The sequence below is a fragment of the Mesocricetus auratus genome, unplaced genomic scaffold (assembly GCF_017639785.1).
Source record: "Mesocricetus auratus isolate SY011 unplaced genomic scaffold, BCM_Maur_2.0 Super-Scaffold_100008, whole genome shotgun sequence".
In the NCBI taxonomy this organism is placed as follows: Eukaryota; Metazoa; Chordata; class Mammalia; order Rodentia; family Cricetidae; genus Mesocricetus; species Mesocricetus auratus.
In genome coordinates, this window is record NW_024429192.1 from 44,916,372 (window position 1) to 44,930,299 (window position 13,928).

Sequence of the window (13,928 nt, forward strand, 5' to 3'; positions counted from 1 at the left end):
AATCTTGCTTTATTTTTCATATTTATCTCTATCTGAAATTCTTTAGCTCATTTTATTTTATGCTGTCTCCTTACTATCAGTCACAGAGAAGAATCAAATGGAATGTAACTTCAGCAGGAGACTTGTCCTTTCAAATATTCACTGATAAGTATCATTAGCCAATGCACTGCCTAGGACATAGCTGGATACTGAGTGTGTGTGTGTGTGTGTGTGTGTGTGTGTGTATGTGTGTGTGTGTGCATAAGGTGTACATGTGTCTATGGGTGTGTGTGGGTGTGTGTGTGTGTGTAGGTCAGAGACAAACCTAAACTGTAAGTGTTATTATTTAGACACTATCACTCTTATTTTGGGACAGAGTTTTTCATTTTACTGGAGCCTGATTAGCCTCGGTTGGCTTACCAGTAAGCCACATGGGACCCTCCTGTTTCTGTTTCCTCAACACTGAGATTACAAGCACATACCACCATATTTGCCTTTTGTGGGTGCTCACATCTTCATGCCTTGCAAGATAAGCATTTTGTAAACATAGTCAGCTCCACAGCCTAAGTACAACCTCTAAAAATTGTGTGTGTGTGTGTGTGTGTGTGTGTGTGTGTGTGTCCATGCATGCAACATGTATGTGGAAGGCATAGAACAACCTCAGGAGTTCCATGAATGAGAGTCTCTCATTCATATGGAGTCCTACAAATAGGTTATGCTAGCCAGCCAAGAAACCCTAATTATCTGTTTCTCACCACCTCCCCAGGACTGGAATTACAAGTACCACATAACCAATCCTGTTTTTTTATGTGAGATATACAGAATGAACTCACAGTATCATGTTTCCAAGACAAGCACTTTACCATTTAAGTCATCACCCTACTGCTCCAAGGATTATGTCTTGAATGAATACAAATGTTAAAATCTCTGAAGATCAACCCAGTCTACTAGTAAAATTGCATGCATTGAAGGAAGCAATTAGATACAATTTAGTTTATTGAAACCAGATACATTTTAAACAAATGAATATCCTACATGCTGGCTTCATGCAACATATGAAAGATATTAAATAACAGCAAATTATGCTACCAAATAGTGAAAATAGATGCATACAATTTCATCCCCAAATAGGAAAATTCCTTAAAATTGGAATATTAGACTGATTATATCATTGTCCGTCAGAGATGTATGATTAAGAGAATCTATTTTTTGCCAAAAACGGACAATATAATTATCAGATTTTATGAGGAGATTTTAAATGATTCCTTTAGCCTTGACATTTCTCTTTAGATTTTTATGAAATGTATATCAGAGTACCAATAATCACTATCAAATTAATTGTTTTTATACAATTATTTATTTTTATTTCATACCTGTTTTTCAATAAGCATAAAAAATAAAAACTCTAAATATGCTGGCTTGGTTTGAAATTTGTTTTTAAACATATTAGAAATGTCATATTTTAGAAAATTAGTGTCTATAAAATGATGATGCTTGATTTACAGACAGGTCCATCCTGTGTTTCCTACAAAAATTAATAGTTTGCTTTAAAGATTTTTTTTACTTTACGTGTGTGTTTTTGATATAGCCTCCAAAACTCTTCCAACATATTTAATTCACTAAAATATCATATTTCTTTTTTTTTTACTTTAATCACACAAAATCCAGCTGCAGCTTTACCCGTTTTCATTAGGAAGTATGGCAAGACTTCCATGAGACTCCTAGTGATTCAGACAAGCAAATGGAGACAAACCTGTGGCGAGCTGACTGTCATGCTCTTGGCTGAATGCTGTTTTCCCAGACCTCAAATGCACTGAGCCTGATGAATCCTGCTGGCTTCACACACACTGTCCAAGTCAAGTCAGGAACTAGATAATTGTCTTGGTTCACAGGGTGAAGTTCAAGCTTGATCTGCTCTCTGAATCCTGTATGTTTCCCACAGCTTGCTTTGAACATTTCTGTACCGCCCTTGTTATGGGGAACTGGAAAACAAACAGTACAAAAATAAAAAATAATATCTATCAACATTTTTCATGTTAATTTTATTTAAATTAGAACCAATCTTGTTTTACATATCAAATCAGATCCCTCACATACGTCCCAAAGACTCCCCCATCCCATGCCAAATTCACTCCCCAGGGAGGGTGAAGCCTTCCATGAGGGATCATTAAAATCTGTCAAGTCATTTGGGGCAGGGCCAAGGCCCTTCCCTGTGTATCTAGGCTATGAGAGTATCCCTACATGGCAAATGGGCTCCTGAATTTCGTTCTTGCACTAGGGATATATCCTGATTCCAGTCCAGGGGACCAATAGGCTGCCCAGTGCTCCTAACTGACACCCACATTCAGGGAGCCTGGTTTGGTCCTATGTTGGTTCCCCAGGTATCAGACTGGGGTCTATGAGTTCCCACTTGCTCAGGTCAGGTGTTTCTGTGGGTTTCCCAGCATTGTCTTGACCCCATTGTCCATCACTCCTCCCTCTCTGAAACTGGATTTCAGGAGTTTGGCTCAGTGCTTGGCTGTGGATCTCTGCTTCTATTTCCATCAGATCCTGGATGAAGGCTCATGTTTGTCTTTCTATGACTGAGTTATCTCATTTTAGGATGGTTTCTTCAACTTCCATCCCATTGTCTGTAAATTTCAAGATTCCATTGTTTTTATTCCACTGAGTAGTACTCCATTGTGTAAATGTACCACATTTTCTTATCCAGTCTTCAGTTGAGGGGCATCTAGGTTGCTTCCCGATTCTGGATATAACAAATAATGCTGCTATGAACATAGTTAAACATGCCCTGTTGTATGAATGGGCATCCTTTGGGTATATGCCTAAGAATAGAATTGCTGGATCTTGACGTAGACTGTTTCCCATTTTCTGGAGAAACAACAATACTGGTTTCCAAAGTGGCTGTACAAGTTGGCACTGCCACCAGCAATAGAGAAACATTCCCCTTTCTCCACATCCTCTCCATAAACTGTCATTGGTGTTTTTGATTTTAGCAATTCTGACAGGTGTAATATGAAAGCCCACAGAATGGGAAAAGGTCTTCACCAATCCCATATCAGACAGAGGGCTGATTTCCAAAATATACTAAGAACTTAATAAGCTAGTCATCAAAACACCAAATAATTCAACTAAAATGTGGAATACAGAACTAAGCAGAAAATTCTCAGTAGAGGAATCCAAAATGGCTGAAAGACACTTAGGAAAGTGCTCAAATTCCTTACCCATCAGGGAAATGCAAATCAAAACAACTCCATAAACATTTTAAGTGAGCCCTGTGAGAAGCTACCGGTCACCTTCATGGATGGTATGCTTTTAAATAGTCTACTTCTCAAGCAATTGAAAGGAACTTTTAATTAAGAAGATATAAAGACATTTCTTTGTGTTACTTTTTTTTCTTTTTGGGTGTAGTGAGCTTTATTGATAGTATTCAAGAGAGCAGGGCCCCCTAAGCCTCTCCTTACTTTATTCTGGAGGTCTGTGATGGAAACTGTGAGAGCGATGACCAGTGTGGAGATTGTTGGACAGGGACTTCTCAGCAGTCAGGACCTCTCTGTTGCTCAAGTCTTTGCTAGGGGTGGATGGTCTAGGGTGGGTCTCTTATTCCTTGGAGGCCATGTAGGCCATGAGGTCCACCATCCTGTTGCTGTAGCAGAATTCATTGTCATACCAGGAGATGAGCTTCACAAAGTTGTCATTGAAAGCGATACCAGCCCCAGCATCAAAGCTGGAAGAGTGGGAGTCACTGTTGAAGCTGTAGGAGAAAACCTGGTCCTCAGTGTAGCCCAGGATGCCCTTCAGTAGGCACTTGGATGCCTGCTTTACCACCTTCTTGATGTCTTCATACTTGGCAGCTTTCCCCAGGCAACATGTCAGATCCACGGTGGACACATTGGGGGTAGGAACACGGAAGGCCATGCCAGTGATCTTCCAGTTCAGCTCAGATGACCTTGCCCACAGCCTTGGCAGCACCAGTGGATGCAGGGACAATGTTCTGAGCAGCCCCAAAGGCCATCATGCCACAGTTTCCTGGAGGGGCCATCCAAAGTCTTCTGGGTGGCCTTGATGGCATGGACTGTGGTCATGAGTCCTTCCACAATGCCAAAGTTGTCATGGATGACCTTGGCCAGGGGGGCTAAGCAGTTGGTGGTGCAGGATGCATCTTAAGAGAGTTGTCATACTTGTCATGATTCACACCCATCACAAACATGGGATCATCAGCAGAAGGGGTGGAGATAATGACCATCTTGGCTCCACCATTCAAATGGGCTCCAGCCTTCTCCATGGTGGTAAAGATGCCAGTAGACTCCACAACATACTCAGCACCAGTATCACCCCATTTGATGTTGGCGGGATCTCACTCCTGAAAGATGGTGATGGCCTTTCCTTTGATGACAAGATTCCCATTCTCAGCCTTGACTGTGCCTTTGAAGTTGCCATGGGTAGAGTCATACTGGAACATTTAGACCCCGTAGTTGAGGTTAATGAAGGGGTCATTGATGGCAACAATGTCCACTTTGCCAGAAGTGAAGGCAGCCCTGGTAACCAGGCATCCAATACGGCCAAGTCCGTTCACCCCCACCTTCATCATTGTGTCTCAGGAAAGAGGCTGGAACTGCACGAAGAGATGCGGCTATGTCTAGAACAGGGAGGAGCAGAGAGCTGTGATATGCTTTTTAAAAATATCTTTTGGCATACTGATACTGTATTTAAATTCTCCAAGAGGAAAATGTAGTGAGTATTTTCTGAAATTTTGGGACAGATAAAAATTTTTGTTTAAGAGCCCCTCCAAGACCCCAACCCCAGCTAGTCCAGCTTCAGGTGAGATTGGGTCTCCTGCAGGGGACCGCCCGCCCATCACCCATCCCCCTCGAGCTTCGGGGCCGCTCCCAGCATCCAGAAGACCCGCCCACACAGGAAAGACATCAGCCCCTCCAAGACCTCAAACCCAGCGAGTCCAGCTACAGGAAAGACATCAGCCCCTCCAAGACCCCAACCCCAGGGAGGCCAGCTTCAGCTGTAGGAAGGAAGGAGACCAGTGGAGACAGAAAGACCCCACCAGCACCCACTGGAAGAAGAGGTGGGAAGAAGACAGTATAAGAGATCACTCAGCAATAGAAACACCAACATGACCCCACCAGAATCCAGGGATCCAACACCAGCAAGACCCAAAAAGCACTACATAGATGAAGAAGAGGAGACAGACCTTAAAAATTATTTCATGAAGATGATGGAGACTCTCAAAGAAGAAATGAGGAAATCCCTTAAAGAAATAGAAGAAAAAACAAACAAAAAATCCATGAAATGGGGGGAAAATTCAAGAAATAAACAAATCTCTCAAAGAATCTAAAGAGCACCAAGAAAAAACAACCAAAAAACTTAAGGAAACAGCTCAAACAGTTGAAGGATTGAAAGCTGAAATAGAAACGATAAAGAAAACACAGAATGAAGGGATGCTGGAAATAGAAAAGCTCGGTAAACGATCTGGAACTACAGATGCAAGTATCACCAATAGAATACAAGAGATAGAAGAAAGAATCTCAGGTGTTGAAGACTCATTAGAGGATATAGAGTCGTCAACCAAAGAAAATCTCAAAACCAACAAATCCTTAACACAAAATATCCAGGAAATATGGGACACCGTGAAGAAGCCAAACCTGAGAATAATAGGTATAGAAGAAGGTGAAGAACTTCAACTTAAAGGTACAGAAAACATATTCAACAAAATCATAGAAGAAAACTTCCCTAACCTAAAGAAAGATATGCCTATGAAACAAGAATCCTACAGAACACCAAATAGGCTTGACCAGAAAAAGAAGTCACCTCACCATATAATAATCAAAACATCAAACCTACAGAGTAAAGAGAAAATATTAAGAGCAGCTAAAAAAAAAGGGCAAGTAACATACAAAGGCAGACCTATCCGAATTACACCTGACTTCTCAATGGAAACGATGAAAGCCAGAAGATCCTGGTCAGATGTCCTACAAACGCTAAGGGAACAAGGATGCCAGCCCAGACTACTATATCCAGCAAAGCTCTCAATTACCATAGATGGAGAAAACAAAATATTCCATGACAAAGCCAGATTTAAACAATACGTATCCATGAATCCAGCTCTACAGAAAATGCTAGAAGGAAAACCTAGAGCCAAGGAAGTTAACTACATTCACAAAGACACAGGCAATAAATAATCATACTTTACAAAACACCAAAAGAAAAAGGGAGGAGAAACTACACAAAATAACTTCACTAACAATAAATCAAGCGCAAACAAGGATCACCAATCAATGGTCATTAATATCCCTCAATGTCAACGGCCTCAACTTGCCTATAAAAAGACACAGACTAGCAGAATGGATACGAAGACAGAACCCTTCCTTCTGCTGCATACAAGAAACACATCTCAACATCAAAGACAGATGTTATCTCAGAGTAAAGGGCTGGGAAAAGATCTTCCAATCAAATGGCCCCAAGAAACAAGCGGGTGAAGCAATCCTAATATCTAACAAATTAGACTTCAAATTAAAATCAATCAAAAGAGATGAAGAAGGGCACTTCATATTCATCAAAGGAAAAATACATCAAGACAAAGTCTCAATTTTAAACATCTATGCCCCAAATACAAAGGCACCTACATTTGTGAAAGAAACATTACTAAAGCTCAAAATGCACATAAAATCTCACACACTAATAGTAGGAGACTTCAACACTCCGCTCTCACCACTAGACAGGACCTCCAGACAGAAACGTAACAAAGAAACAAAAGAATTAATAGAAGTTATGACCCAACTGGGTTTAACAGACATCTATAGAACATTCCACCCACATACAAAGGGATATACCTTCTTCTCGGCACCACATGGAACCTTCTCTAAAATTGACCACATAATAGGAAACATAGCAAATCTCCACAGATACAAAAAAATTGGAATAACCCCCTGCATCTTATCAGACCACCATGCATTAACATGAGAATTCAACAATAACACAAATCGCAGAAACCCTATAAACTCATGGAGATTGAACAATGCACAATTGCACCATCCCTGGGTAAAGGAACAAAAAAAAAAAAGAAATTAAAGACTTCCTCGATTTCAATGAGAATGAAGACAACATACACAAACTTATGGGACACTTTGAAAGCAGTGCTGGAAGGAAAGTTTATAGCACTAAGTGCCCACATGAAAAAACTGGAGAACAGTCATACTAGAGAATTAATAGCACAGCTGAATGTTCTAGAACAAAAAGAAGCAAGCTCCCCCAGGAGGAGCAGATGCCAGGAAATAATCAAAATGAGGGCTGAAATCAACCAAGTAGAAACCAGGAAAACACTGAGAAGAATCAATGAAACAAAGAGTTGGTTCTTTGAGAAAATCAACAAAATAGACAAACCTCTGTCCAAACTGCCCAAAAGACAGAGAGAGAGCATGCTAATTAACAAAATCAGGGATGAAAAAGGGGACATAAAAACGGACTCTGAGGAAATCAAGAGAATCATCAGGGCATACTTTCAAAATATGTACTCCACAAGATTTGAAAATTTAAAGGAAATGGACAATTTCCTGGATAGATATCACTTGCCAAAACTAAATCAAGAACAGATAAACAATCTAAACAGACCTATAACTAGAAGCAGTCATCAAAAGTCTCCCAAATAAAAAAAGCCCAGGCCCAGATGGCTTCAGTGCAGAATTCTACCAGAAATTCAAAGAAGAGCTAATTCCAATACTCCTCAAAGTATTCCACACAATAGAAGCAGGAGGCTTACTGCCAAACTCTTTCTACGAGGCTACAATTACCTTGATACCCAAGCCACACAAAGACACAACTAAGAAAGAGAACTATAGACCAATTTCCCTCATGAACATTGATGCAAAAATACTCAATAAAATACTCGCAAACCGGAATCAAGAACCCATCAGAAAAATCATCCACCATGATCAAGTAGGCTTCATCCCAGGAATGCAGGGATGGTTCAACATTAGAAAATCTATCAATGTAATCCACCATATTAACAAACTGCAAAAGAAAACCACATGATCATCTCACTAGATGCTGAAAAAGCCTTTGACAAAATCCAGCACCCCTTCATGATAAAGGTCCTAGAGAGATCAGGGATAACAGGAACGTACCTGAATATAATAAAAGCAATATACAGTAAACCAACAGCTAACATCAAACTAAATGGAGAGAAACTCAAAGCAATTCCTCTAGAATCAGGAACAAGACAAGGCTGTCCACTCTCTCCATATCTCTTCAATATTGTACTTGAAGTTCTAGCTACAGCAATAAGACAACAAAGGAGATAAAGGGGATACAAATAGGAAAAGAACAAGTCAAACTTTCACTATTTGCAGATGATATGATAGTTTACTTGGTGACTCAAAAAACTCCACAAGGTTACTCCTAGAGCTGATAAACACCTTCAGCAATGTGGCAGGATACAAGGTAAACTCAAAAAAATAGGTGGCCCTATTATATACAGATGATGAAGTGACTGAGAAAGAAATCAGAGAAACATCACCTTTTACAATAGCCAAGAACAGCATCAAATATCTGGGGATAATGTTAACCAAGGAAGTGAAAGACCTGTATATCAAGAACTTTGTGTCTTTAAAGAAAGAAATCAAAGAAGATACCAGAAAATGGAAAGATGTCCCATGCTCTTGGATTGGTAGGATCAACTTTACAGTGGAAAAAAGAAAGCATCTTCAACAAATGGTGCTGGCATAACTGGGTAATGGTATGCAGAAGACTGCAGATAGATCCATGTTTATCGCGTTGTACAAAACTTAAGTCCAAATGGATCAAAGATCTCAACATAAATCCAGCCACACTGAATCTTTTAGAAGAGAAAGTGGGAGATACTCTTCAACGAGTTGGTACAGGAGACCACTTCCTAAACATAACACCAGTGGCACAGGCACTGAGATCGACAATTAACAAATGGGACCTTCTGAAACTAAAAAGCTTCTGTAAGGCAAAGGACACAGTCAAAAAGACAAAAAGGCAGGCCACAGAATGGGAAAAGATATTCACTAACCCTTCATCTGACAGAGGGCTAATCTCCAAAATTTACAAAGAACTCAAGAAACAAGTCTCCAAAACACCAAAGGATCCACTTGAAAGGTGGGGTACAGAGCTAAATAGAGAACTCTAGGTAGAGGAGGCTAAAATGGCCAAGAGACACTTAAGAAAGTGCTCAACTTCTTTAGCCATCAGGGAAATGCAAATCAAAACAACTCTGAGATACCATCTTACTCCTGTCAGAATGGCTAGAATCAAAAACACCGAAGACCATTTATGCTGGAGAGGATGTGGAGAGAGAGGAACACTCCTCCACTGCTGGTGGCAGTGCCGACACATACAGCCTCTTTGGAAATCAGTATGGAGATTCCTCAGGAAAATGGGAATTAATCTACCACTAGACCCAGCAATTCCACTCAGGCATTTATCCAAATGAGGCAGGTTCATACAACAAGGGCATCTGCTCCACTATGTTCATAGCAGCATTGTTTGTAATAGCCAGAACCTGGAAGCAACCTAGATGCCCCTCAACTGAAGAGTGGATAGAGAAAATGTGGTACATTTACACAATGGAGTATTACTCAGCAGAAAAAAACAATGGAATCTTGAAATTCGCAGGTAAATGGATAGCACTGGAAGAAACCATCCTGAGTGAGGTAACCCAGTCATAAAAAGACAAACATAGTATGTACTCACTCATATATGGATTTTAGACATGGATCAGGATAGTGCCAGTCTACACTTCCACAGATAGAGAGTCTGGGAAACAGGAAAGAACCTAAAAGATATGCATATGTGCATAGTACCCAAGAGAAGAGGATGGAGACAAGATCCTCTGAATGGATGGGGAACACGGCAAGGGGTGGGGGGAGTGGGACCTGGGATGAAGAGAGGGGGTGAAGAGGAAGGGAGTTGGTCATGGGAACAGGAAGTTGAGGGGGTGGGGGTAGAATATGGGGAAGAGGGAATCATAGGTTCAAAGACAGATCAGGCATCAGAGTGTCCTCGAGTGATCTAAAGGGATAACACCAATTGGCAAGCTAAGCAATAGTGGAGGGACCACCTCGAATGCCCATCCTGATAATGAACTTGATGTCTATAACCATCCGGGAGCCTTCGTCCTGTGACTGATGGAAGCAGAGGCAAATGCACAATTAATCACTGAACTGAACCCAAGGAACCCAGTGACAGAGGGAGAGGAGTGATGAGCAAATTGGCAAAGAATGGGCTGGCAAAACCAGCAGAGACAGCTGATCTGAACAGGGGAGAGCTCTTGGACACCAGACCGACAGTGGGGAGGCCAGCATGGAACTGATCTGGACCCCCCCAAATGTGAGTGTCAGTGAGAAGGCCTGGGCAACCTATGGGGCCCTGAGCTGTGGATCAGTGTCTATCCCTGGTATACAAACTGTCTTCGTGTGCCTATAGCACAAAGAGAGATGCTCTCTCAGCCTGGACTCTTAGGGGAGTGCCTGGACCCTACCAAGAGTAAAATGACAGACTCTGGATATCCCCTATGGGGAAGGATTTGGCAATAGGTTGTGGGGGAGGGGGGGAAGGGGAGTGCGGGAGGGGGGAGGAGGGGAGGGAGAGGGAACTGGGATTGACATGTAAAACAAGCTATTTAAAGTTAAAATAAAAAAATTAAAATAAAAAATGATAAAATTTTTTTTGTTTAAATAAATTTAACTAGTATTTTAAAACATTTTTATTTGACAGCCTAGCATCATTTTGTAAATATATAGGGGATTTTAATATATATTATATTATATGTATACAATATATAATTTAATTATACCTTTAAAATAATATATTATATGTAATTATATATACTCTGCACGTACATACATCCATATATAGAGAGAGTGAAGGAGAGAGTGGATTTCTCTGTGTAGTCCTGCTGTCCTGGAACTTGTTCAGTAGACTAGATCTGCCTTCCTCTGCTGGGATAAAGGTTTAAGCCTCTAACAACTGACTAAAAATATATTTTTACTTTAAATAGAATTTCATCATTTTCTCCCCCCCTCTTTCCTCCAGCTCCTCCCAGTTAACCTTCTTCAGATCCCTCCCAGACACCCTGTGCTCTTTTAAAACATTTTTACATACATACAACTATTCATACACATGTGCATGTACACAAAATATGTAAAGGCAAACCACTTCCTTATTGTTTGTGTGTATATGGTTTTAAGTTTGATCACTCTAAACTGGTTCAATAATTGATTGTTATTGCTTTGACCAATAATGAGGCCCATTTGTGGAAGAGATTAGTTTTTCTTTACCAAGCACTCATCAGTTATTTGTAGTTCTTTGTTTAGGGGTGAGTCCGCCATGGAAATTTCTCCTTTACACTTTAACAATGACACTAATATTATCAATCTTTTGTTTTTGTTTAGGCAGCCATTTCTGGAAGAGACTTTTTTACAGCACATTTCCTGATATTCTGGGTTTATTTTGTTCTCTCTCTCTCTCTCCTCTTCCATGTTTCTTGAGTCACAGATGACTGAGCTGTAATGTAGATGTATCTACTGTGGCTGAGCTCCCCATGATCTAGTAATCTCTGTCCTGTGTCCAGTTATGATTTTTTGTGATGGTCTTCATTGCTGTAAAGATGTAAAGAAAGATCTCCTGATGATGGTGGTAGCTACTGTTATCTGTGGATGTAAGGTAAGTTTTAGAATATAGTAAGGACCTACGCTGTTCTAACAAAGTGACAGGAAAACTCATCTATGCTGTGTATAATTTTGCTAGTCAATATTTTGTTTTGGGACCAGAAGTTTCCGAATTAGTTCTTATGCTCATTAACCTCAACATACTGTTATATAATAAATAGCCAGGCTGTTTTCTACCAATTATGTTTCACTGTTTGGGAATTAGTGTTCCTTGGGGTGTAGGAATATATATGATCCCTTACATAATGAAAGAGGTATTTCAATACATTATCTCTTTTTTCCCTATCTTTAAACTTTAAAATGAATTCTATTTACTTATATATTTAATGTGTGAGTATGTGTGTGTACATGTGTGACACAGTGGTTGTATAAGCAGACTTCATGGGAGAACTTGTAGGATTCTTTCTACCAATCATGTGGAAAAGATCAAATGTGAGTTAGGCAGGCATGGTGTCAGGCTCCTTTACCAGCTGAGCAATTCACTGCCCATTAGAGTATGTCTTGACCTCATATAATGAATGTATCTGTTTCTTTGGTAGAACAGCATGAAAAATTGATGAAAACTGATATTTCCACATTTTATAGATATGAGAAGAAAATAAGCCACAAATACACAATAGTGTAACAAGGGAACGGATTGAAGGAGAAATCTACCAAATAAGATTGTTTTCTGAGAAGAGAGCTAGAAGGCTGAGGCTATGTATTTTAGCAGACTAGATAATGGTTCCTAGTTCATTGTGTTTTTGTTGTATTGTTGCTTTTTCTTTTTAAGTTAATAATGATTGAGGTTTCAACGAATGTGATAGATTGTAATACCTAGGCTTCTACTAACTGACAAAATGCCTAATGACCAACAAGCCAAAAAGGTATCTGTCACCCAAATGGAATAATCTGGAGGTTATCCTTTGAATTTGAACTTATTTATGAAGTATAGAGCATCAGTGGAGTTCATCAGTGGCCCACATTAGCATTTAACTTGAACATTTACTAGTCTAACACAAAGACAAAGAAAAGCACAGATGCAGGTATGCATCTGTGATAGGATTTGGTTGTGAGATTATATAGTATAATATATATTATTTATTATAATATATATATATATAGTATTTCCAGTGAGTACAAAATATATGTTAAAAAGTAACTTGATATTATAAAATTGCTGAATTTTCTGGTAGGTATTTCCCAAGCTGAACAGTTTCCTTAAAGATGTACCACACATCTTAATTTCTTTTCCAGTCTGAGTTGCACTGTGTAAATAATTTATGGCCACAAATGATAAAATATACAGTTTCTACATATGGCACTAAAATAAAATTTAGCAGAAGAGAGTAGAAATGGATGTTTTTAATAATATTTGACTAACCTCAAAATCAAAGAGAACACATTTTTAGACTAACTTCAGCCAGAATTTTTAAAATATGTTTAAACATTTGATTGTAAAACTGCATCTTTTGCTTGCTACATCTTTTCTATAGAGGATAAATAACAGAGTGTGAACCCAGAGGCTGTAAGAATCTGTTTGGCAGAGGTTGGCAGAGGTATGGCTGGAGTTCATTACTGAGTGTGAGATATCTTTGTCAGCCTCTCTTCACTAGACTCTCTGCCCCAGGACATGCTGTAAATGCTGTGAATCTCCCTATTTTACTGCCCACTAAGTAGAGAACTGACACTGTCACAGACATGTATAAGAAAAAAAATGATAAAGAGTTACCTTTGAAGGCAGAGCTTTTCTTCCTACCTGATACTCTATTTATGGAGTTTTCTAGAGAATATGATGACTGCTTCTTGTTGACTGATTTTTTGAACAAGCAGCTATCCCAGAGCCTTTCTCCATGTGTGTTTGTCAGAAATGATCCAGAAGGAGAAGGGGGATTCTGAAATGCAAACTATAAACCATGTGCTTCCTAAGACAAATTTCTTACTGTGTTTAAAGAATGTCTCAGGTCAGTCACTAGGAATGAGCTAGGAATAGTTTTCTAAGGTTAAACAGTGTTCCTTAATATTTTTACCATTTCCTTCCCACAAGAAAAGCAAATGCAAATGAATAAGGGTCACCATCAGAATATGCATGTCCTTTCTGAAACACTGGAAACAATATATAAGCTGACCATGTCCTCTCCAGAAATGCTCCCTCCCAGAATTTGAAAATCTTCTAGGTGGCTACTTTAGTTCTCCTTTTGTTTTTGTTTTTGTTTTTAATAGTGAGATACAAAAAAACAAGTCAGATGATTTCTGTTGTTTCCTCCT

The 13,928-nt window shown here is 39.5% G+C and overlaps 1 pseudogene; it reads right to left on the reverse strand.

Annotated features, from left to right (window-relative positions):
* Nucleotides 1-3,579: 3,579 nt before the first annotated feature.
* On the reverse strand, nucleotides 3,580-4,570 carry LOC101844464 (annotated as a pseudogene).
* Between the last annotated feature and the right edge of the window lie 9,358 nt (nucleotides 4,571-13,928).